A 25,368-nucleotide genomic window follows, 5' to 3' on the forward strand; every position below is an offset into this window, starting at 1 on the left:
GCTTCTGGAGGTCTGAGTTTGGGGCTCTCTGCCCCAGTACCCAAGTGGTAATCAGTGGCATGTGAGCACTACTCTCATGTTTGCAGCAGGAGGCTAGAGTCTGGAGCCTGTGGATAACCAGAAACTTTTCTAGAGCTAGGTGTCATGAGGTAGGGCCAGATATTTCTGCCACCTTTGGGTTTTTTCTCAACAGAAAGACCCAGTCTGTACTGTTTGGGAGGGGGCGTGTGGAGTGAGTAGGCACTTGCTTGGGAGTGGTGGCTCCAAGCTGGTGACTGGACAGGAACCTGAGAACTTTTTCTGAGAACATTCCCGTATGTCTGGTGTTAGTGGTGGTGGGGGGGTCAGCTGAGTACTCTAAGCTGGGACCTGCTGTTTCCCTCCCTGTGGGGTTTTCTCCCAACAGGAAAACCCAGCCTCTAGTGCCCTGGGGCACACAGTTCTGTCTGTGATGGAGAGTTAGTTGTGGGGTTGGCAGTTGGAGCCCCACTCAGGGCTGGTTGCTTTGTTCCTGCAGGTCTGTAGGACCTTTTCCAGGGATAGACTGGTTGACCTGAGGTCAGCTTTACTTGCTTCCTTCCCTGTGGGGTTTTCTCAAGACTGGGACTCCCAGCCTCTTGTGCCCTGGGGTGCACAGTTCAGCCTGGGAAGGTGATCAGGACATGCAAGAGTGTGCTTCTGGTCAAGTGACCCAGTGACTGTGTGACCTGGGGTTTCTTCTGGGTTCTTTCTGGGTGACCTAAGAGTAGACCCGACTTATTCCCACTCCGTGGAGTTTCCTCTCACCTGGGAAACACAATTGCTGTTGTTTTAGGGTCCAGATTTCAGCCTCTTAGTCACTGTACCAACATTGCTGCCCTGCTCCTCAGACAGTGTCATCCCAGCACCGCCATCTTGGATTACCCCCTTTCTCATCTCTTTCAATTAATTTTTGTTGAAAGTCTGTTTTATTAGATATTAGAATGGTTACTCCTGCTTGCTTCTTGGGTTTATTTGCTTGAAAACCTTATTTCTGTTAAAACAGCCCAAGAAATTTTCAAGGGATTAGCTCAGTGCTCTGAGGTTGAACCCAATTGCTTTTCTCATCATTGGGGTTCATCTCAGCTGGTAAATACAGTCAGTGTTGTTTGGAGGCCCACAGTTCCAACTATTGGTCACTGTGCAGTTTCTGCTACCCTGCTGATCAGACACAGTGTGTGTTCAGTCCTTCCAGCTGGGGTCTGTTTTTAATTTTTACTGAGTATTTTGATTGTATGCATGAATATGAATCTCTTGTGTGCCTGATCTTCACTATAGTCTGAAGATGTGTTCAGAACTCATGAACTGATAGTAGTGGGTTCCAGGTAAACAATAACAATTGAGCCCACTTATTTGGAAGAGTAGCAAGAGCTCCTCACTGCTGAGCCATCTCTTCTACCTTATGTTGCTTATTTATGATCAGCATTGACATTGCTAATATTTTCATTTTTCTATTTTTAGCTGTTTAAACATGCATTCCCTTTTAGTAAGATGTTATTAGAGGTACATTTTAAGCTGGGGCAGTGCAGATTTCTGGAAAAGGAATGCACAACTGGAGTGAATGTATAATTTCTTGTAGAAGCTACAGTAAAAACTTCTAAGTTCTTTCAATCTTTTATGTTTGTTTGATTGACTTTTATGGGAGGCTCTGTCTTACTATATAGGTCTAGCTGTCCTGGAAATCTTTGCATAGATCATTCTGGCATTCATCTCAATTAGATATACCTGCCTATGACTCCTGAGTGATGGAATTAAAGGCGTGACAAAATACATCCAGCTTGTCCATCATTTTTTTGTCATTAGTAACTGTTCATAAATTTCTCTGATGTGTAATTAGTACTGTTAATCTGTGAATTTCTCTCTGTGTCTCTGTCTCTATGTCTCTCTCTCTCTGTTTTGATGTCTTCTCTCTGTCTTTGTCCACATTAATTGCCATTTCTCTTCCAAACCTATATCCGATTCAAAAAGTTCAGATATGACACAGTTAACCCTCGTTATTCAGTTTTCTTCTAAAGTGACTTAGTGATAACATTAACACATTTTTTAATAGAAGTGTTTTACTCTTTATTTTTAACCTATAGACTATACATGATTTAGAAAGGAGAATATACAAAACAATGATCAAAGAATAATCATGTGTCCTATGCCTTTGCTTTTGTCTGGTCACTCAAAAAATGATGTTATCAGCTATAATTATTGTTGCTCGCCACCCACATTATTTTTATCTATGTATTCACTGTAGTCCACTTTCCCATCCACATATATATGAGCTCCCCTCTTCACATACTGATATGCCACATCTCTGATCCCTGGTCAAAACATGATATTCAGTGCCATTTTGTCTTTTGACTGATGCCACCCATCTGTTCACTGTCACCTGATAGCCACATCTCATTTGTTGCAGATAAAATATGATGACTGTGTTTTTTCTTTCCACCTGTCTCATGACAGGGTCCTGACCTACTCGCCCAAGTAACTGAAGATAATTCATAGATCACTCAAGAACCCAACTAATGGCTACTTCATATTCATGTCTTACTAATGAAACTCCTTTAACACAGGTTTTCAAAACACGCCTTTGATTTTCCTTACAATCTAACCTTTAGGCTTTTTCTTCTCCTCTCCTTCACCTGATGCACAGAACCCAACTGTCTAACACTAGCACGTCTGTGTCAGAAAATAAATGGAAGAAGCACTAGAATTATATGATTATATTGCCAATGAAGTATAAATTTATACTGCTGCCACTCTTTCTGCCATACAAATGTATGGAATATTTTAGAATTCAGTGACCTTCGATGATGTGCATGTGAAATTCAGCCAAGAAGAGTGGGCTTTGCTGGAACCTTCCCAGAAGCAACTCTACAAAGATGTGATGCTGGAGACCTGTAAAAACCTTACTGCTATAGGTAAGACTGCAAATTTTCTTTTAAAATAAGGAGACAATTCTTATTTTGTTATTGATCCTCTTCTGTAATTTCAATTGAGAATGAGGAGGAATGAGGTGAATAAATCATGTATGTTTCTAAGGGTCACAGAAGATAGTGATTTAAGTTTTGGCTTAATAATAATATGATATTTCCAACAATATATATTTCCTTGTACTATATTTTAGGCTACAATTGGGAAGACCAAAATATTGAAGAATATTTTCAAAGTTCTACATGTAATAGAAGGTAAATTTATTTGCATGCTGACACAGATATGAATCTTAAAAAAAATTAATGTGTCCTGAAAGTTTGTTTTTTTTTGTTTGTTTGTTTGTTTGTTGGCTGGTTTTTATTTTCTGTTTCTTAAATAGTTTTTTTAATGTAGCTATGGCTTGACATAAACTTGCTTGTTAGACCAGCCTGAACTCAAAATCACACAGATCTGCCTGCTTCTGCCTTCACAAGTGCTGGGATTAAAGGCATTGACCAGCACACCTGGCTGTGTCCTGGAAGTTTTAAAGAAAAGCAACAGTGTAAAAACAGCACTGCTTTAAGTGTAATGATGATCATTAAAATCTCGCAATTCCATGTACTTCAATCTCAGGTATCTGATTTGTGTTTGCAAGGCACTCCCCTAAGATAGAAGAAAATAAAATAATGTTGTATCAGAAAATACCATTGGAATCATATGGACATTACAGCTACTGATTTGAAATGCCAATCTGTTTAGTCTCATTCTACCTACTCAGATATTGTAAGAGGTATACACATTGAATAGGTGATTGGTATGTGTCCAAAACCTTATAATACGCAAATATTTCATAGTATAACCAGGGTTACTCATATTCATGCAGAACATTGTAAAGTTTAGTGAAAGGAGGAGCTTATGAGAGTCAAGAATATGGTGGAGAAACCTTAATCGCTATATGACATGTCTATGATGAACAAAAAACCAATTCAATGTGAGAATCTTTTATTATTCTTGTAATTTAAATTGTCATATTATATGTCACAATGTTTCTAAGACACATAAACATAGGTATATTGAAAGAAGCAGTGTACCTGCCTTTCTCCAAGAACAATTAATTTTGTAGTAGTCCCCACTTTGAGTAGATTTTCTGAATGCTATAAATGGTTACTATTAATTGGTTTTGCAACTTCACTGAGAATTGATCAGCAAACTCATACAGCTGAAAATACCTATGAATACTAGGAATTTGGAACTTCTTCTGCGTGTGCTGGCTCACTTTGCAAAGGAAGTGTCATTCATACAGTACAAAAAATTGTGAATGGGATTGCTGCGGTAAAGCTCTGAATTATTACAATACTCTTCATATATACAAAAAAACCCTCTTATTAAAAAATGATGTTATAAAAGTGAACCACGTAACAAATGCTCTTATCATCACAGGGATCTTCAAAAATACCCATAATGAAGGGAAAAGACATGAATATAAATAAAGTTATAAAAATTTAAAATTTCATGCTACTTTACCGTTAGATAAAATTATGAAATTAATTCATATAGATAAATATATTTATTAGTGTAATGCAATGACTGTGGTAAATCTTTCACATGTGCTAATTATCTTTGCAGGCATGAAAGCAGTAATACTGAAGAGAAACTTTCTAAATGCACTCTATGTGGTAAAGCCTTCCCCTATACCACTGATCTTGTACGGCATAAAAGAACACACACTGTAGAGAAGCGTTACAAATGTAATCAATGTGGTAAACTCTTTGTACGAAACAGTCATCTCAAAAGCCATAGAAGAACACATACTGGAGAGATGCCTTATGAATGTAACCAGTGTGGTAAAGCCTTTGTACGAAACAGTAATCTCATAAGCCATAAAAGAACACACACTGGAGAGAAACCTTATGAATGTAACCAGTGTGGTAAAGCCTTTGCACGAATCAGTACTCTCTTAACCCATAAAAGAATACACACTGGAGAGAAACCTTATGAATGTAACCAGTGTGGTAAAGCCTTTGCACAAAACAGTCATCTCAAAAGCCATAGAAGAACACACACTGGAGAGAAGCCTTATGAATGTAAGCACTGTGGTAAAGCCTTTTCACAAAATGGTGCTCTCTTAATCCATAAAAGAACACACGCTGGAGAGAAACCTTATGAATGTAACCAGTGTGGTAAAACCTTTGCAGAAAAGAATAATCTCATACAGCATAAAAGAACACACACTGGAGAGAAACCTTATGAATGTAACCAGTGTGGTAAAGCCTTTGCACGAAACAGTAATCTCATAAGCCATAAAAGAATACACACTGGAGAGAAACCTTATGAATGTAACCAGTGTGGTAAAGCCTTTGCACAAAACAGTAATCTTATAAGCCATAAAAGAACACACACTGGAAAGAAACCTTATAAATATACTCAACATGATAAAACCCTTGCACAACAGAGTAGTTTCTTAAAACATGAAAAAATACACAGTGGAGAGAAACCTTTTGAGGGTAATTAGTGTGATAAAGCCTTTGCATTTAACAGTCATCTCCTAAGACAACAACACATTCTGGAGGGAAACCACATGAATACAACTATGTGGTAAAGCCTTTGCACATAACATCTCCTAATACATTAAAGGAACACATACTGGAAAGATGTCTGACTGTAACCAATGTGAAAAAACTTTTGGACTTCAGAATAATCTCCACACTCATCAAAGAAATCCTAATGGACAGAAAGCCTGTGAGTGTTTTTAACATGGTGAAACCATTCCACATTTGTATAATATTTATCATCATGAAAGGATGCATAATGGAGGAAAAACTTATGAATGTGTTAAAATGGTGAGGCCTTGCACAAATCTAGAGTCATCATTATCTTAAAAGTATCCTTACTAGAGAGAAATTTTGTGAGTATAAACAATGTGGAAAGGTCTTTGTGTACTTTGGTCCACTGAGATGCAACAGAACTGTAAAACTAGCTCAATGGAAATGACCTCCCTTTTCTAAAGGGGAAAGGGAATAGGGGGAATAGGAATGGAGGGTAGTACTGGGGGAGAGAAGGGAGGGGGACTACGATTGGAATTTAAAGTAAATAAACTTATTTTTAAAAAGAATACAATGAATGTTGAATATCAATTACATGCAACAGTATTATATAATAATGTGTTTACGGTAGACTTATTGATAATCCTGATTCTCAACATTTACTATTTTCAGTTGCCTCACTTTACACAAGAAACTTTTAGTCCAGTGGATGAATATGTAGGGAATGGTGAACTAACACCAGCCAGGAAGTTCTCTGAGAGTAACACAACAGTGGTAGCCTGTAGCAGTTTCTTGGTGTACACATACCTATTGTTCCAGGGGTTCTATTGAAAAACATCACAACCCACACTGAATTTTGAGATATGAGGGAGGAGGCTTTCTTTTCCATGTATGAACCTGCTTCTGGAGTAGATGTGTAACCATGTCAAGGGTGAGTTTTCTCTGCCTGACTTCATCTAGAGAGTGTCTTTAGACATTGACACCACCAATCAAATTTGATAGATAGCCTTTGACACAGATCCCTGATAACTCTCCCCTCCCTTCAAATATAGGATAATTTGGTTCTGTGTTCTTGATGTTCTTATTTATATAATAGGAATGTGTTGTTTAATGCAAATCGAGCAACCTTGAATTGCCTAGTATTAAACAATTATCTACACCTATGCTTGGAGCATCCCAGGCACTCCTAAAGGGATATAAGCCTCTGTTTTCTGTTTTCTGGAATTAAAGTTGAACTTACTTTCTGAGATGGTTCCCAGAGTGGCTGACCACTGGTATGCTTGTGGGCTTTCCAAGCTTTATACCTCATCTTCTACCCCTCATGCCTTCCTGGGCTGGTGGGAAACAGCCCTCCAGGCAGCAAGAGAATCACATTCTCTGAAATACCTGTGATAAAATGTTTCAGACTTCATAGCATTTCAAAGTTTGCGTTTCTGGATGTGAAATGGTCAATCAAACAGTGTCATGGGGTGGGACTTTTTAAAAGGATTTATACTTAGTGTTTTTTTTCACGGTAAGTTTGCACGCAAGCTTTATGTTAGAAAATCTTCTGAGGTGAGTACAGTGGCCCATGGAAAAGAAATAAGAGCAGAAATTTTATTTCTCTGTTTTTAATATCTGAGTACTGTTCTGATGATATATGGGTGGATAGCAGAGGAGAGGAATTCCTCTTTTGAGTGGTCTAGGGAAAAGGGATGGGGGAAGATGGAGGGAGGGTGGGACCATTAGGAGTTGAGGGAGTGACCTTCAATCAGCATACATAATGAATAAATTGTGAAAAATAAAAACAATTAATAAAATAAAACATAGTAAGAAAAACAAAACAAAAAACAAAAATTTGAGTCCAGTTTGGGTAACCGCCCTCCCTTGAAAAAAAGAAAGAAGATATATACAAAGAAAAGAAAAACAGAATCTTTATTTTGCCACCTTTCTTCCATGTAGTCTCACTTGAAGATCATTATCCAATGGAGACCATGCTTCTCTCTCTGAAGTTTAAGTTACCATAGAAGTAGGATTCAAACCTTGAACTAATGGCAGAGGTTCCTAGTTAACATATCATATCAAACCTACCTGCCATTTTCTCCCAGTAATCCTTCAGTCCTTCCATGTTATCTGATCCTCCAGGGTAGTACAGCCCATGCAATACCCTGAATTCTTTCCAGGGCCTGAGCTAACCTCACTTCCCCCTCACCCACCTACAGGCAAACTATTTTGGCTACCTGCCCCTGTCAAGAACCATGCAGTAGCAACAGCAAAACAGCTGTAGAACTCATGGAATGTGGCTCCCCTGTTAGCATACTCACGATGAGTTTGTCTCAGAGAAGCATAATCCCAAGAACTGATATTCTGGAGGATTTTGTGTTCTTATGTGGCATATCTCTGCATGTTGCCGTTATGATGTCCATAATCCTTATAACATGAATTATATGAAAACTCTAAGAAGCCTTCTAGCTCGTCACTGGGCAATATCACTGACATTTAAAATTAACAATGCTTGATCTCTTTTCACATGTTTACTGGAGCAGATTAATGAATTAACCACTGCCTTTGAAAGGAGCCATAGATGTAGATTGTTAGCAATCACCATTATACTTAGAAAGAATTTGGAAAAATAGATTGTTTAACAAGGTCAGAGAAGATGTTTTTGCTAATGGCTCTGATGTAAAAAATCTTAGAGAACAATTTAAAGTTAAGAAAAGTACACTATTAATAGTAAATCCAGGGATGTTTTAAGGTTGATGAGCCAAAACAATAGCCCAAGGTAACATTGGTTGTCTGGGCACCCTCAAACTGGGTCTAAAACTTAGACAGCAGGTGATTCCCCTATACTTGTATTTCCCCTCAGCTTATTGATATGATTTAATAAAAATGATTAATGAGTAGATGCACACCCCTTTAAGATTTAAAGTACAGGTGCCAGTACCATGCCATTTTTTGTTACTTTTACTCTATAGTAGTACTTGAGATGTGGGATGAAGATACCTCCAGAAAATCTTTTATTGTACAGGCATGTTTTTATCAATTCTGTGTTTTTTGTTTTTCCATATGAAACTGATAATTGTTCTTTCAAGGTCTGTAAAGAGTTGTGTTGGTATTTTGATTGGAATTGCATTGAATCTGTAGATTTCTTTTGATAGAGTGGCCATTTTTACTATGTTAATCCTACCAATCTTGGTACATGGGAGATATTGTGATATCTTCCTTGAAGTTCTTTTTTTCATACAAGTTGTTCATTTGCTTGATTAGAGTCACACCAAGGTACTTTATGTTATTTGTGTTTTTTGTGAAAGGGTTTTGTTTCTCTAACTTCCTTCTGAGCCCATTTGTTTTTTGTGTACAGGAGGACTTCACATTTTTTAAAATTTAATTTTGTATCCAGTCATTTTGATGAAGTTGTTTATCAGCTGTAGGAGTTCCCTGGTTGAATTTTTAGTGTTATTCATATGTACTATCACATCATCTGCAACACAAGCTGGACTGGATGTGGAGAAAAGTGAATCATCCATTGCTGGTGGGAATGTAAACTTGTACAACCACTTTGGAAATCAATCTGGTGCTTTCTCAGAAAATTATGAATTGTGTTACTAGAATATTCAGTTATACCAACCCTGGGCATATATTCAGAAGATTATCAACCATACAACAAGGACATTTGCTCAACTATACTCATAACAGCTTTATTGACAATAGCCAGAATCTGGAAACGACCTAGATGTCCCAAAACTGAGGAATGGACACAAAAATTGTGGCATTCATACAATGCAATACTATTCACCAATTAAAAACAAGGAAATCAGCAGGCAAATGGATGCAACTAAATAAGATCACTCTGAGTGAAGTATCCAGAAACAGAAAGACACTCATGGTATATACTCACTTATATGTGGATATTAGTCATATAATATAGGATTAAAATACTAAAATCTATAGTCCTAAAGGATCAAAGCAACAGGAAGAAACCTATGGAAGATGCTTAATCCTCATTTAGAAAGGCAAATGGGATAGATATCAGTAATGGGAGAAGACAGGGAACAGGGCAGGAACCTACCACAGAGGGCCTCTGAAAGAATCTACCTAGCAAGGTACTGAAGCAGATGGTTAGACACAGAGCCAAACTTTGGGCAGAGAGCATGGACTAATATGGAGGATTCAGGAGATAGAAAGACCTGGATGAGAGAGGCCCTCCACAAGGAAGCCAATTGAGCTAAAAATTTTGGGCCGTGGGAGTCCTGTTTCAATGAAGGACCATTCATGAAGAACACCTAGAACCCCTGCTCAGAGGGGTAGCTCATAAGTATCTCAGTTTCCATGTGAGTTCCCTATTAACAGCGGCTGTCTCTGATAGGAAGCCAGTGGCAGGCTCCTTGATCACCTGCTCCTGGAAGGTGCAGCCTTGCCAGGGCACAGAGGAAGAAGGTACAGTCATTCTTGGTAAGACTTGATAAGATAAGCTAGGATAAGGTAGTAGGGAAGTAGGACTTCCCCTATCAGTGGACTAGGAGAGGGGCATAGGGGTAGAAGAGGGAGGTAGGTTGTAATTGGAAGATGAGGGAGGGGCTTACAGCCAGAAAAAACTGAGGTTTTTTTTCCTGAAATGGCTGGACTCAGGCAACTGTCTCTTAAAAACAACTAAAAAGAATAGTACTTCATCTCTTCACATTTTCCATTTTCCTGTAATACTATATATAATAAATATCCTTGATAAAATTCAGTGGTTTGTTATATATACCTAGTATTATAATATTATAAAATATTTTACAAATCAAATTTTGATATGTTAAGTGTGTAAAAATAGTTTATGAAAAAGTGGCTTGAATTTTCAAAGGAGCAAAGAATGATTACTCAAAACTCAGGAGGGTGAAAATGGAAGGAAAATCGATGGAAGAATAAATAATATATAAATAAATTAATATCTCTTACAAAGTAATTATAACATTTTTGTTATTGAGATTTAAAAAATATACACAGAATATTTCTCAAGTAAACAATGTAAGCTATTATTAATAGCTCTTACGCACACACCCTGAAGTATTACTTTATGTTATTCCTCTTGTCACTGAAATGTGTTCTTTGACAAGTCATGTCACTACACTCTGATGTTCAGGCTCTAATACTGACTATTCAGTTCTTATTTCAGAGTACTGACTTCTTTTAGCCCAATTAGGAGTGAAGTCAGACAATGTTTGATTTCTGTGTCTAGCACAGATCATAAATTTTGATGATACATTTTGAGTTTATCCACAATTTCAAAGTAAAATGATTGCCTTTCTTGAAATGTTAAATGTTCTCTCTCGCTCTCTCACATACACATACACACATGCACACACATGCATGATACATGTAATAGCAGTTATTGGCACCCCAAGACTTGAAATTGAAAGAGCCAAAAGAGGGATATATGAGAGATTTTGTAGGGAGGGCAGAGAAATGAGAAATAATGTGATTATATTAAAAATTCTCAAAAAACAAATGTGCATATTTTCCATGAATAAAAAATTGAATAATATTATATTTTGCACTCATGTGATTCAGGACAATCAAATCCATTCTATCTTAGCACATGGTAAGCTTTGCTTCAGTAAACATAAGTGTAGATGTGTGCTGGACCTGCCCAAGTCATCTGTTGTTTTCATATGGATAATGGTGGAACTCATTCAGTGTGTACAGTACATAGTCTCTTTTAAATTGACTCAAGAATTTTAGTATTTGTTTGTGTGAACATTATAAAATAAAGTTCCACTAAACTTCTTTTTTGGTCCACTGTCTTCTACTGTCCTTTTACACAGAGATGCTGTCCAACCTGGATGATAAAGAGTGTTCAGTAAATGCAGCAGAAGAATGGACATTGTTGTCTAGTCCATTCTGTTAGTTCCTGTCTTTCTATTGGAGAATTGAACATCCAAGTTGAGAGATTTCAATGAGCAATGTTTATTATTTCCCTTTATTTTGTAGTTATGGTGTGGGGTTTTTGCCTTCTGATTTGATGCTTGGGATTATTCATTCTTTTTGTTGTCTTGGGTATGGTTAACACTTTAGATTGGAGTGTTCCATTGATTGGCTTCTGTAGTGAAGTTTTACAGAGATATTGCTCATATTTGGTTTTATTATGCAATATATCTTTATTCATCATTTATTATTTAAAGTTTACTGGATAGAGGAATAAGGGTCCCTTAAAGATTATATATAATTTGTTTCAGACATTCTAGGTTTAGAATCTCTCTTGAGAGATTAAGAGTTACTCTAAAGAGCCTGAATTTATATGCAACTTAATATTTTCAACTTGCAACTTTTAATATCCCTTCTTTGTTTAACATACTTTTCTTTACATTTAATGTTTTGATTTTATGTGCTGAGCACAATTTCTTTTCTGTTGTTGTTCTATATACTTTTTGTACTTTTATAGGCTACCCCTTCTTCATTAGGCTAAGGATACATTCTTCTATTATTTTGCTGAAAATATTTTCTAGGATTTTGATGTGAGTTTTGTCTTCTTTTTCTATTTTTATTATTTATAAATTACTCTTTTGCACTTTTTAGATTTTCTGGATCTTTTGTGCATAGCTATTTAACATTTCTTTTGACACATTTCTTCTTCTTCTTCTTCTTCTTCTTCTTCTTCTTCTTCTTCTTCTTCTTCTTCTTCTTTTTCTTCTTCTTCATCTTCTCATCTTCTCCTCCTCCTGCTTTTCTTCTTTCTCCGAATCTTCCTTCTTCTTTTTCTTTCTCTTCATTCTCCTCCTTCTCCTTTTTTTCTTTTAAAAATAGTCACTTTACTTATATGTTCATCCGGATTAAAGTTTTCCCTTCCTCTAATCCTGGTAACTCTTTCCCATCTCCCCTTCTATCCTGTCTAAATTCACCCTCATATTAAAAAAAGTAGGGATATACTTTATAATAAGAAAATAAAATAGCAAAAAAGAAAAAGCAAACACACCTGAGTAGGAAAAAAAAACAAAAAGAGACCAAGTTGGGAAATGATGCAGACTTGTTCATACATGCAGGAATCTCATAAAATATTAAACTTGAAACAATGGTATACACACAGAGGACATGTAGCTTTAAAAATAGAAAAAAAAATCTTTAGCAAATTAAAATGAGAACTATGATAAAAACATTTTAAATGAATGCCAGAATTCTAGTACATAAGAATCCAAACTTGCCAGTGAGGGAAATTTTTGGCCATCTACCTTTTGGAATGTACTCTTAAATGTACAATTAAGAGTAGTCCCTTGGATAAAATGAGTGTCCCTTGGAGAAAACTACATTTTTATTTGCAAGCGCTTATCAATTAGAGATAGGGCTAGGGACAGAACACTAAAGGCCTTGTGCATGCTGCCTCAGTCTATCACAGTTTATCTATTCTTCAGTCCTCTTAATTTATAGTGCTTTGTTCTTTGATATGCTCTATCCTTTCTGGCTCTTACACTCTTCTGGCTGAATTACTGAAGAGCCTGATGGGCATATTCTGAGGTCTCTCACTGACTGTCTATTTTCTCTATGGGTCTCTGATTTTGTCTCCATCAGATGCAGGATGACATTTTTTTGATGATGGCTGAACAAGATACTGGTCTATGAGTATAGCAAAATGGTGTACTTTTAGTAGAATGCAGTATTTGCTTTTCCCCCAGAACCATGGGCTGTGTAATTTCTATTTCTTGATCAATAAACCAGTGTCAGGTGTGGATTCCATCATGTGAAGTGGGCCTTAAGTCAAACTATAGATTGGTTTTTACTCCTACAACTCTTGCACTAATATGTCTTACACGTAGAAAATTGTTATAGTTCAAAAGTTTGGTAGCTGGGTTAGTGTTTATGTTTCTCCTCTTGTAGTTGCAGAGTACTTCCCATATCAAAGTTGATAGAATGTAAGTGTGAAGATTCTATGTAGGCACAAGCTCTATTTATCTATGTTTCATGTAACTGTAAGTGTTGTCTCCAGCAATAGGGCATTGCAGTCAATTGTGGAAAGCTCCCTATAGTCTTGGCAAAAGCCTGTATTATTTTGGCATTACAATCACACTACTTTGGCCAATACCTCAGTTAAATATAAACCATTACCAGTACTGGATGCTTAATTTAGTGACAAGAGATTTCCAGTTGGTACTTTGTTCTTGTGTGGTGATTTCATTTATATTGGCTTCTTATATGTATATATTTTAGAAAGTTTCTATTGCATTAGGTTTCCACTGTGCCAAACAAATGACCCTTAATTTTACCTTTCTTTTCTCATGTTACCTTTTCATTGCCCTCTTCCTTTCCCAATCCCCCTCAATTCTATCTTTTTAGCCCACCTTCCACTTATACCAAGTATTTTATTTCCCTTTCCTATGGAGAAATCTCTGCCTCCCCTAAGCTCCAGTTCTTAATCTGTATGTATCCCCTACAGTATTATGTTCAGTTGCTTGCTTATCATACATCTTGCAACTGATATATATGTAAAACAAATACATACCCTATTTCTCTTTTGGGGTCTAGGTTCTCTCACTCTCAGTTACCTGAAAATGTGCATTTACCTTCATGTTTCATGATTTGATTTTTTAAATATGTGAATAATAGTTGATTACGTAAATGCACTAGTACTATAACAAAAAATAGAAATACACACTGGAAAGCTAGAAATACACACTGGAAAAACAGATAAAATCTTCATAAATGGTACTGACCAAACTAGATGTATATATGTAGAAACATAGAAATAGGAGCTTATTTTCACATAAAGTCACCTCAAATGGATTAAAACCTCACCAAAGTTCATATACAGTTAAAGCCATGAAGTCAGCACAGCTATTTGACAAAGATCCAGAACAGCTGAGCTGCATGTTACAATATGCAGCTCATGCTATCTTTCAGGCTTGGTCTTGATCTCCACTTGCTACATGCTTAGAGGGCTTTCAGTACTTGTACAACCTGGGGAGAAATGGAAAAATTTTTAATGAATAATTTATGTCTTCACTCTGTTGTACTGCTTCTAAGCTTCCCCACAAAAATCCTGAGCATACGGCCCCTCTCATTTTTAGGGGAAATATCAATTATCTGGCCCTACATGAATGTCTTTATGGATGAATATCAATAATCTGGCCCTGCATGAATGTGGAAGTTGTAACTCACATAAAAATGGCAGATAACTACTTATGAGACTTCAGCTCCAAGATAGTCTTGCAAAATCTACCCCTGTGCTTCCTCAAGAAGAAAATAATCAGAACATACTCTTAAAAAGGCAAACAAAGTTTGTAGTGCTAGGAGAGTTGATAGTATTTGAGATTAAATACCTAGTACTGCTGTATTCTCAGGTGATTACTTGGCATATAAGATTAGGAGCTACATATGGTATGCCCCTCAATGACTTTATGGAACTGTAAATGAATGGCTGGAGACATCTTCACCTGAAACTAGGATCTATAATGAAGGACAAAGAATGTTTTGTAAAAATGATTTTAAAAGTGAGGTATTATGACCTCCTTTTCCTAGAAATATCAGCTTTCACAGTATCACTGTGGTGTTATATGACCAAAATAATGAAAGAATATTTAGATTTAGCACATAAATAAATTATACAAAGATATGAGGTATAGACATTGCATTATGCCAGGAACTGAATAGTAACTGTTGCTGCTTTAGCCTAAATTGTTTTTCTTGAGGCTGTCCATTAAAATTTGATAATACACTTCTCGGGACAAAGCAATATGTCCAAGCCTGCTTAAAGATTTTCTATCTATTGCCATTGAATCTGAGAATGCTTCCAACCTGAGAATGGGCTTCCAGGCTGTGGCAAATATGCCTCCAGATTCTCAAAAATGTCAGATTAGGGGTTGATGAGGAAAAATGATAGCAAAAGATAAGGTTTGTCAGTGATGACTAAATGTATGACCAAGAGACAGTTAAAACACTTGTTTGGGAACAAAAAAAAGATATGATCTATGTTTTAGAACAATCTGAAGCTATCTTTTATTATTAAGTTCTGTCTAAATAAAGAAGCACTCTGACTGCCAGTCAGACAAGACTCTCAGTTTCTTTGGACAACCATGTCTGACTCATTTCTGCCCTACCTTATCCTTCCCTCCTCTCTGGATACTATCAATTGCTGGGGCTGGTCCCCAGTCTTTCGCCACACTCTTTCTTTTCTTTCACACTAGGGTGAATACTCACAACTGAAGATCTAGAGCTATATGCTTCAGAGTAGATAGGACATGTGAAATCTGTTTTCTGGATTTGAGTTACCTAAATCAACATCGTCATTTATATTTCTATCTACTTATGTGTGTACCATTTCACTTATCTATATCAGTTGAAGGATATTTAGGTGTTCTCTTTTTGTACCTATTGTGAACAGAATAGCAATGAGTATAGTTGAGAAAATATTTTTGAAGGAGGATGTTGAGTTCATTGTGCATATGTCAAGGAAAGTTATAAGTGGTTCATATGGTAGATTTATTTTCATCATTTTGAGAATTCTGCACACTGATTTCCACTGTGGATGTACAATTTTGATATAGATATACACTTTATATAAACTTACTAAAAGTAGGGATAAATAATTTCATTTGAAGACACTAAGGTATTTTATTGTAGTCTGGTTATTGGACTTAATGATGGGTGAGTCAGGGTGCTTGAGAAAGATCCCCAAAACTATAGCTGTGCTGAAAGATAAGCACAGAGCCATGCAGGCCAGGGCTGAGCACAGAGGATCCTCCAAGACAGGAAGGTCACTGCCATGGGCAGGTACTGCTTTCTCTCTAGGTTTGGGTACTCTTGAATTCAGCAAGGGATACATTCCTGCTAATCTGTGGGGATAAAGTAAATCAACATCTCATCTCCTACAAGTCACTCCATGTTCAGTTCATGAAGAAAGATTTCCAATAATATTGTATACATGCTATCACATTCTCTTTTATTATAGTGCCAAGAAGGACACTAAACATACATTATTTGTCATTTGAGGTATTGGTTGCTGAAGTTTTTTTTTCTAGCTAGATCTATAATTAAAGATGGTGAGTATTTTTTGTGTATTTCTCAGTAAATTGTGTCTTATTTATGCTTCATTCTGTCACCCATGTTTATCATTAATTTTTACAATATATTCACCTTGTATCCCAATTGTAGCCCCCTCCCTCATCTACTCTATGTCCCACTATTCCTCCCCCCTCCTCCCCTATCCTTCTCCTGTTGTCCTCTGATAGGGAAGGTCCTATCAGTCCCTAGCCTATCAGTTTCCATTAAGACTCCCTGTATCCTCTTCACCTGTGGGCTTACTAGTTGTCCCCACCAGTGAGAAGTGATCAGGAAGCAGGCAACTGAGTTCAGAGACCGTCTCTTCTCCCCTTACTAGGATTCCCATATGGAGACAGAGCTGTCTATGGGCTACATCTGAGCAGGGGGTCTAAGTACTCTCATGCTCTTTGGTTGATGCATCAGTCTCTGCAGGGCCCCAGGACTCAGATTATTTTTTTTTTTTTTGCTTTGTTGATCTTCTTGTGTGACTCCTGACACCTTTAGGTCCTTCTATCTCCTACTTTTTCAATAAGACATTTTGTGCTCTATACAAAATTTTTCTGTGGGTCTCTCCATCTGCTTCAATCACCTGTTGAGTGGAGTCACTTAGTGTTCATCCGTGGAAGGCTCCTATCCTGTTCTCTCTCTTCTATGGGTTCTGGTGTCTATCCTGTTTTCTTTTCTGAATGAGAATTAAGCATCTTCCCTATGTTCCTCTTTGTACTTTAGCTTTTAAAAGTCTGTAGATTTTAGCATGTCCAATCTATATTGTATGGTTAATATCCACTTGTAAGTGAATATATACCATACATGTATTTCTGCTTCTGGGATACATCACTCAGGGTGATCTTTTTTAGTTCCATTCATTTGTCTTCAAATTTCATGATTTTCTTGTTTTTAATACCTGAGTAGTATTTCCTTGTGTAAATGTACCACAATTTCTGTATCCATTCCCCCTTTGAGGGACATCTAGTTTGACTCCAGATTCTGGCTATTATGAATAAAGCTGTCATTGTCATATTTAAGCACATGCCCTTGTTGCATGGTTGAGCATCTTTCTGATATATGCCTAGGAGTTGTTTAGCTGAGTCTTGGGGTAGCAGTATTCCCAGTTTTCTGAGAAAGTGCCAGACTGATTTCTGAAGCAGCTGTACAAGTTTGGATTCTCACCAGCAATGGAGCAGGGTTCTCCTTTCTGCACATCTACTCCAGCATGTATTGTCCCTTGAGTTTTTGATCTTAGCCATTTTGATGGGTGTGAGGTGTAATCTCAGAGTCCTTTCTCAGATTTTTAAGGACGTTGAGCATTTTTAAAGTGTTTCTACACCGTTCAATATTCCTCTGTTGAGAATTTCTCTTTAGCTCTGTACCCAATTTTTAATTGGATTATTTGATTTCTTGGGTTATTTATATATTCTGGATATTAGCCTTCTGTCAGATGTAGAGTTGGTGAAGATCCTTTCCCAGTCTGTAAGCCATCATTTTGTTCTGCTGACAGTGTCCTTTGCTTTAGAGAAGATTTAAGCTTCATGAAATCCCATTTATTGATTGTTGATCTTAGAGCCTGTGCTTGAACTTGTCTTCTGTTCCAATGTGATCAAGCCTCTTCCTCACTTTTTTTAAATAACAGATTAAGAGTGTTAGTTTTATGTTGAGGTATTTGATCCACAAAGACTTTACTTTTGTGCAGGGTGATAAGTATGGATCTATTTCTATCTTTCTATATGTGGACATCCAGTTAGACAAGCACCATTGGTTGAAGATGTTCTTTTTTCCATTGAATGGTTTTGGCTTCTTTGTCAAAAATCGGGTGTTGTAGGTATGTGGGTTTATTTCTGGGTGTTTGATTCAATTCCACTGATCCACCAGTATGTTTCTATGAAAGTACCACATCGTTTTTACTGTTTCTCTGTAGCACAGCTTGAGATCCAGGATGGAGATACCTCCAGAAGTTTTTTGTTGTACTGGATTCTTTTAACTATTCTGGCTTTTTTGTGTTTTATGTGATGTTGACAATTGTTCTTTCAAGGTCTGTAAACAATTGTGTTGGTATTTTGATGGGAATTGCATTGAATCTCTACATTTCTTTTGATAGGATGGCCATTTTGCTGTTATTCCTACTGATCCATGAGTATGGGGGATCATTCCATTTTATGCTATCTTCTTCAATTTCTTTCTTCAAAGACTTGAAGTTTTTTTATACAGATTTCTCACTTGCTTTGTTAGAGTCACACCAGTGCACTTTATGTTATTTGTGGCTATTGCAAGGTTGTTGTTGTTTTTTTTCCTAATTTCTTTCTCAGCCCTCTTGTCTTTTCTATACAAGAGGGTTTCAGATATTTTTTAGTAACTTTAAAATGTATCCAGCCACTTTGCTGAAGGTGTTTATCAGCTGTAGTAATTATCTGGTAGAATTTTTAGGGTCACTCATGTATACTTATCATATCATCTGTGAATAGTGATACTTTGACTTCTTCCTTTCTGCTTTGTATCCCCTTCATTTCCTTTAGTTGTTTTACTCCTCTAGCTAGAACTTCCAGTACTATGTTGAAGAGAAAGGAGAGAGTGAGCAAACTTGACTTGTCTCTGATTTCAGTGGGACTGATTTAAATTGCTTTCCATTTAGTTTGATGTTTGCTATAGGCTTGTTGTATATTATCTTTACTGTGTTTAGGTATGTGCCTTTTATCTCTGATATCTCCAAGACTTTAACCATCATGTCTTGGTTATGGTTATAAAGTCATAAATCCAACTGAGCTTGGATATATGAAATTGTTTCAGCATCTATTGAGATGATCATGTGTTTTTTTTTTTCTTTTTCAGTTTGTTTATAGATTTCTGTATATTGTACCTCCCCTGCATGCCTAGGATTGAAGCCTACTTTGTCATGGTAGATGAGATCTTTGATGTTTTCTTGGATTCATTCTGCGAGTATTTTATTGAGTGTTTTTGTTTCAATATTCATAAGAGAGAATGGTATGAAATTATCTTTCTTGGTGTATCCCTGACATTAGTTAGCTTTTGTGAGGTTTACGTATCAAGGTGAATGTGGCCTCATCGAATGAGTTTGGTAATGCTCCTTCTTCTTCTGTTTTGTGAAATAGTTTGAAGAGTATTGACATTACCTCTTCTTTGAAGGTCTGGTAGAATTCTGTGCTGAAACCATCAGGCTCTGGGCTTTGTTTGGCAGTAAGAATTTGATGACTGCTTATATTTCATTAGGGTATATAGGTCTATTAATTTAGTTACCTGATCCAGATTCAACTTTGATAAGTGTAATCTTGCAAGAAAATATTCCATTTCATTTCGATTTTCAAATTTTGTGGCATATAGACGTTTAAGGTAAAACCTAATGATTCTTTGAATTTCCTCAGTGTCTGTAATTATACCACCTTTTATTTTCTGATTTTGCTGATTTGTATAGTGTCTCCCTGTGTTTTAGTTAGTTATGCTAATGGTTTTTCTATCTTTGTCATTTTCTCCAAGAACCAGCTCTTGCTTTTGTTTATTCTTTGAATTGTTTTCTTTCTTTCTAATTTATTGATTTCTGCCTTAAGTTTGATTATTTCTAGCCATATACTCCTCTTGTATATGTCTGCTTCATTTTGACTAGGTCTTTCGTGTGTGTTGTTATGGTGATTTGAGATGCCTGAGAATTCTTTATGAAGGCACTTAGTTCTATGAACTTTCCTCTTAGAATTACTTTCATTATGTCTCATTAGTTTGGGTAAGTTGTGCCTTCATTTTTGTTAAATTCTAGAAAGTCTATTAGTTTATTTCTTCCATAATCCAGCTGTCATTGAGTAGAGTTCAGTTTCCATTTTTATGTAGGCTGATTACTATTTTTTGTTATTATTGAGGTCTAGTTTTATACCATGTTGTTCTATTATGATACAAGAGATTATATTGGTATAATATTCTTTTATTTGGAATGTATACAATTTAACCTTGTTTATTCAAATGCTGATTTCTCTCCTCCATTGTCTGGTTTCAATCCAGATATTGCATTGTGATACTTTTATAAGCATCACCTGTGTCAAGTTTGCATAAACATGCCACCATTTGTTCTCTATATTGTCAGTTAAAACAACCAGCCAAATAATGAGCAATAGAGAGGATAGGGTGAGACATCCTGGTCCAGAGTAGGAGGAAGAGGAAGGAGGCAGGAGAGGAGAAGAGTAGAATCTGAAGGAGAGGTCTTGGCACCACATGTAGAAATGAACTGGAACTAAGATATCACTAAAAGCCATATGATGGGTGAATCTGATTGGTAGGAAAGTGTGGGCTTAGAGGTTAAAGATGGAGTAACTGTTGGCCAGCATTGTGCTCTAGGTTAATTAAATGAATCCTAGTCTCTGTGTGGTGATTTGGCTATACAGCTGTTTAGGAATAACCACTGCTTAAATAAAAGATTAATCAACAGTAAATATTAATAATCTACAACAAATGGCACTCAACTAATCTAAGTATCCACACCCTTTAAATCCTACTTTAATTTAATTTGGTGGGGAAAAGGAATAAGCTCTCAGCGATACAACCCAAACTTTAAACCTAAAAAGTCCCAGATAAATTACTGGCTCTTTAAAAGAGACTCTTAAACATGCCTCAGAACAAAAGACAGCCTACTTTGGGCAGAACTGAGACTGAACAAAACTGGCTGCCACTACATTCTAACAGGATGAGAGAAACATTAAAACAGACTTCTCAGAGCTTGGCTGATAATCTCTTCTATGGTTTTAAGACAGAAATAAAGGAAAGTTTAGAAATTATGACTATGGTTACATTCATAGTCCTCAATTTAACTTTTATGATTGACTTAGCCTTTTATGTCTTCTCAAAGGCAAAGCCTTTAGAAGAGATAGTGGAACAACACAAAGAACAAGTAGAACAATATGAAGAAAAAAATGAAGTTTGGAAACAAGACATAAAACGAGATACAAAAACTTACAGAATATGATAAACAACAGGAAAAGAGGGCAGAGGTTTTAGAAAAGATACTGGAAAACACAAAGAACAACTAGAACAATATAAAGAAAAAATTAAAAGTTAGAAGCAAGGCATAAAAGAAGACATTCAAGAGATTATTGAACAAAACAAACAACAGAGAGATTGGTGTGAAATATGGGTACTGACCTTAAAAGAAGAGTTTAGAATACTAAGTAAAGAAAATACTCAGGCAGACGCAAAACATAATAATAAAGAAAGCCCAACAAAGGTGGTTAGAAAACAAATGTTAGCTTATTTAGTCAGTGTACAACAGAGACCAGCAGAAGATGATCACTCATAGGATTACCATGAGGTTGAATGGCACCCTGTGGAAGTGCTACACCTGAGGTGGATATTCAATTCCAAAGAGCTGAAACTTTATCTAAAGTGATACAAAGTGTTAGATGCCTTAAGTGTACAGGACCAGAAGGTCAAATAAGAAAACTAAGAGTATATGTGGCTGAGATAGCCATAAGCTTATGGAGAAGAGATATGTTACAACAATGGAAGACCCAGATTAACATCCCCCCAAGTTCTGAGACAAGCCAAAAAAACAGGTAATACTACTGAAAAAGAAGCTAAATTTTTTTTTTAAAAATGTCATCAAAAACAGTTTCAGACTGTCCAGGCTGTCCATAAACAAAATACAACAGAGGCATTCTTTTCAACTGCCTGTTGGGAAGCCACTGCTAATAAAACCCCCAGAACCTTATCAAGGTAGTTGGCTGAACAACCTATTTGGATTGAACAATGGTCTATGAGTAAAGAAAAATTACTGGCACTAGAACAGTTAGTCCTGGAACAGCTGGAGGCTCAGCATATAGAGGAGTCCAACAGCCCTTGGAATTCTCCTGTATTTGTCATCAAAAAGAAATCTGGCCAATGGAGGATGTTAACAGATCTCAGAGCCGTTAACAAAATTATTCAGCCAATGAGATTGTTACAATCCAGAATCCCATTGCCTTCCTTGTTACCTAAGGAATGGCCTGTTATAGTGATTGATTTAAAGGATTGCTTTTTCACAATTCCTTTACATGAACATGATAGGGAAAGGTTTGCTTTCTCAGCACCCACTTTGAATAGAAGCTGTCCAATAAAGAGATATCACTCGGGTCTTACCACAGGGAAGTTGAACAGTCCTATTTTGTGCCAATATTTTGTACAACAACCGTTGGCGATAATTCGTAAGCAGTTTCCTCGATCCATAATTTATCAGTATATAGATGCTATCTTATTAGCTGATTCAGATACAAAAACATTAGAAATTATTTTTGATGATATAAACAGAACTTTGCCTTGTTGGGGTTTAGAGATTGCTTCTGAAAGATTACAAAGAAGAGATTCTATTACCTAGGATACAAAATAGGTCTACAGAAAACTTGACCACAAAAAAGTACAAATTAGAAGAACCCAATTAAAAACTCTTAATGATTTTCAAAAATTGCTGTGAGATATTAACTGGCTATAACCTACCTTCGGTTTAGCTACTCAAGAGCTAAGTAACTTATTTCAAACCTTACAGGATGATAAGGATTTTAGAAGTCGAAGAAAGTTATCAACTGAAGATGAAAATGAATTGGCTCTGGTAGAAAGGAAATTACAGATGCATATATAGACCATATTGATCCAAAGAGGGCCTGTATTTTGGTTATCTTGCTTTTCACTCATTAGAATGGATATTTTTGGCACACAAACAAAATAAAAACTTAAAAACTGAATCCTTATGATTCAGTTCAAAAATCAAAATTATATACAATTCTCTTGGTGTTATCAAATTTTCAAGAATCTCTTAATATAGTCACTGACTGACAATATGCAGAAAGAGTTTTTCTGCACATAGAAACTGCTGAGCTAATTCAGGATAATTTGGATTTAACATCACTGTTTCTTCAATTAAAACGAGTAATCAGAAATAGAAATAATACACTGTATATAACGTAGATCAGATCTGATATGGGTCCACAAGGCTCTCTCGCACAAGACAATGATGAAATTGATCAACTATTGATAGGAAGCGTGTTAGAGGCCTCAGAATTTCATGAAAACACCATGTTAACAGCAAAGGTTTCAAAAGAGAGTTTTCTATCACTTGGCAACAAGCCAAAGAAATTGTGTGAAAATGTCCCACTTGTTCATTATATAACTAAACTTCACTAACTGCAGGAAGTAACCCTATCTTTATTTAAAGAAATGAAATTTGGTAAATCATGTGTTTTATTTTATAGAGTTTGGTAAGCTGAAATATGTGCACCAAACTATAGACACATGTTCAGGGTTCTAATGAGCAAAAGCCATAAGTTCTGAGAAGGCTGATTCAGTTATTATGTATTTATTAGAGGTGATGGAAGTTATGGTTATTCCTACACAAATTAAGACTGATAATACTACATTATATGTCTCTAATAAAATGGAAAGATTTTTTTTACATATTTTAAGATAAAACATGTTACAGGTATACCTCACAATTCTGCCAGTCAAGCAGTCATTGAAAAATCGAATCATACTTTAAGGGACATGCTTAACAGAGAAGGTTATTACCCACCCCCAGAGATAGATTACATAGTGATTTATTGACCTTTAATATATTAAATGTTAATGAACAGCAATCAGCAGCTGCACAGAGACACTGGGTTACAGAAAAAACTACTGAATTATTTCAGCCTATATATTTTAAAGATACCCTAACTTCACAATGGACAGTAGGGAATGTGTTACACTGGGGAAGAGGTTTTGCATATGTTCATACAGGAGAAGATAAACTATAGGTTCCTTCAAAACTAATAAAAATCAGATATCACAGAGGATGACCACCTGAAGACCTTGGCCACACACAAGAAGAGAGAAATCAAGAAGACCAAACAGAACAGGTAATATAATTTGATATTATATTACCACATGGGAACATCTCTAAAACTGACTGAGACATAAAAAAGAAGTCTCTAACCAGAACTTCAGCAGTACATGGCCAATAAATCCTTGGCTATAATATCCTCAAAATTGATTATGCCATTCTTTTAATTGACATTGATGAAATTGGTTCACAGTTTAATTTTAATCTGAACATCTCATATATTTATAATTTTATTACTGTGTAATGCTTGTGAGAAATTATATGTTTTCAGAACAAAAGGAGTGAATACTGGAGATGCTGGACCAAACCTGACAGAATCCTCCTTCCAGCATGCTGAGACATTGACACATCTGTTTCAGTATCTTGCATGTTCCAGAATTCTGCTTGTTCCTGCCTCAACTCCTTCAATTACTGTTTCTCATCATGACCTGTTCCCAAGAGAGCTTTGAAGAAAGCTGCAAATCTTAATTGGTCCCACATTTTAGACTGTTCTAAACAGGACTTTTATTAACTCTTATTATGTTCATTTAAAGACTGGATCACAAATATTGCTTGCTTAATTAAACATTTTTTCCAATTTTCTTTGGGCCCCCAACAGGATTTCTGCATGTCCAAAATGTCATCTAGAAGAAATCAATGAGAATGATGTCCTATTTTCCTTAAGGGGAATTGGGTAGGTTTTTGTTTGTTTGTTTGTTTTTCCCCTGTGGCTACAAGTATTTATTGTCATTGGGAGATGTTTATAAATTACTAATGGCCTTATTCAGAGTGAAACTTTTATGCCCAGTTTGCGAACCCCAAAAGACCAGGGATACACTCTGCTGCAAATATATGAGGTTTTTAAAATTGTATACGTGTTCAGACATTGGACACAAACTTCCTGTGGACTCAGGAGAGGAATGCAGCCCTGAGATATAGGAAAGCAAGGTTTTTATGGGGCAAAACTGAAAGCAGGGACTTACATGGTTTGGCATTACATGATTGGGTAAGGAGAATTGACTTTTGAAATGATTGGTCCACTTTAGGCACCAAGACTACAAACTGTTCTGGCCTGGTCCTATGGGCCAGTTTCCTAGCAAC

General features: G+C 36.3%; 1 pseudogene; it reads left to right on the top strand.

Moving 5' to 3' along the window:
* The first annotated feature begins 4,630 nt into the window (after positions 1 to 4,630).
* LOC132650620 (zinc finger protein 160-like) overlaps positions 4,631 to 25,368 on the top strand; it is a 256,814-nt pseudogene continuing 236,076 nt past the window's right edge.

Source organism: Meriones unguiculatus, assembly GCF_030254825.1.
Source record: "Meriones unguiculatus strain TT.TT164.6M chromosome 13 unlocalized genomic scaffold, Bangor_MerUng_6.1 Chr13_unordered_Scaffold_28, whole genome shotgun sequence".
Lineage (NCBI taxonomy): Eukaryota > Metazoa > Chordata > Mammalia > Rodentia > Muridae > Meriones > Meriones unguiculatus.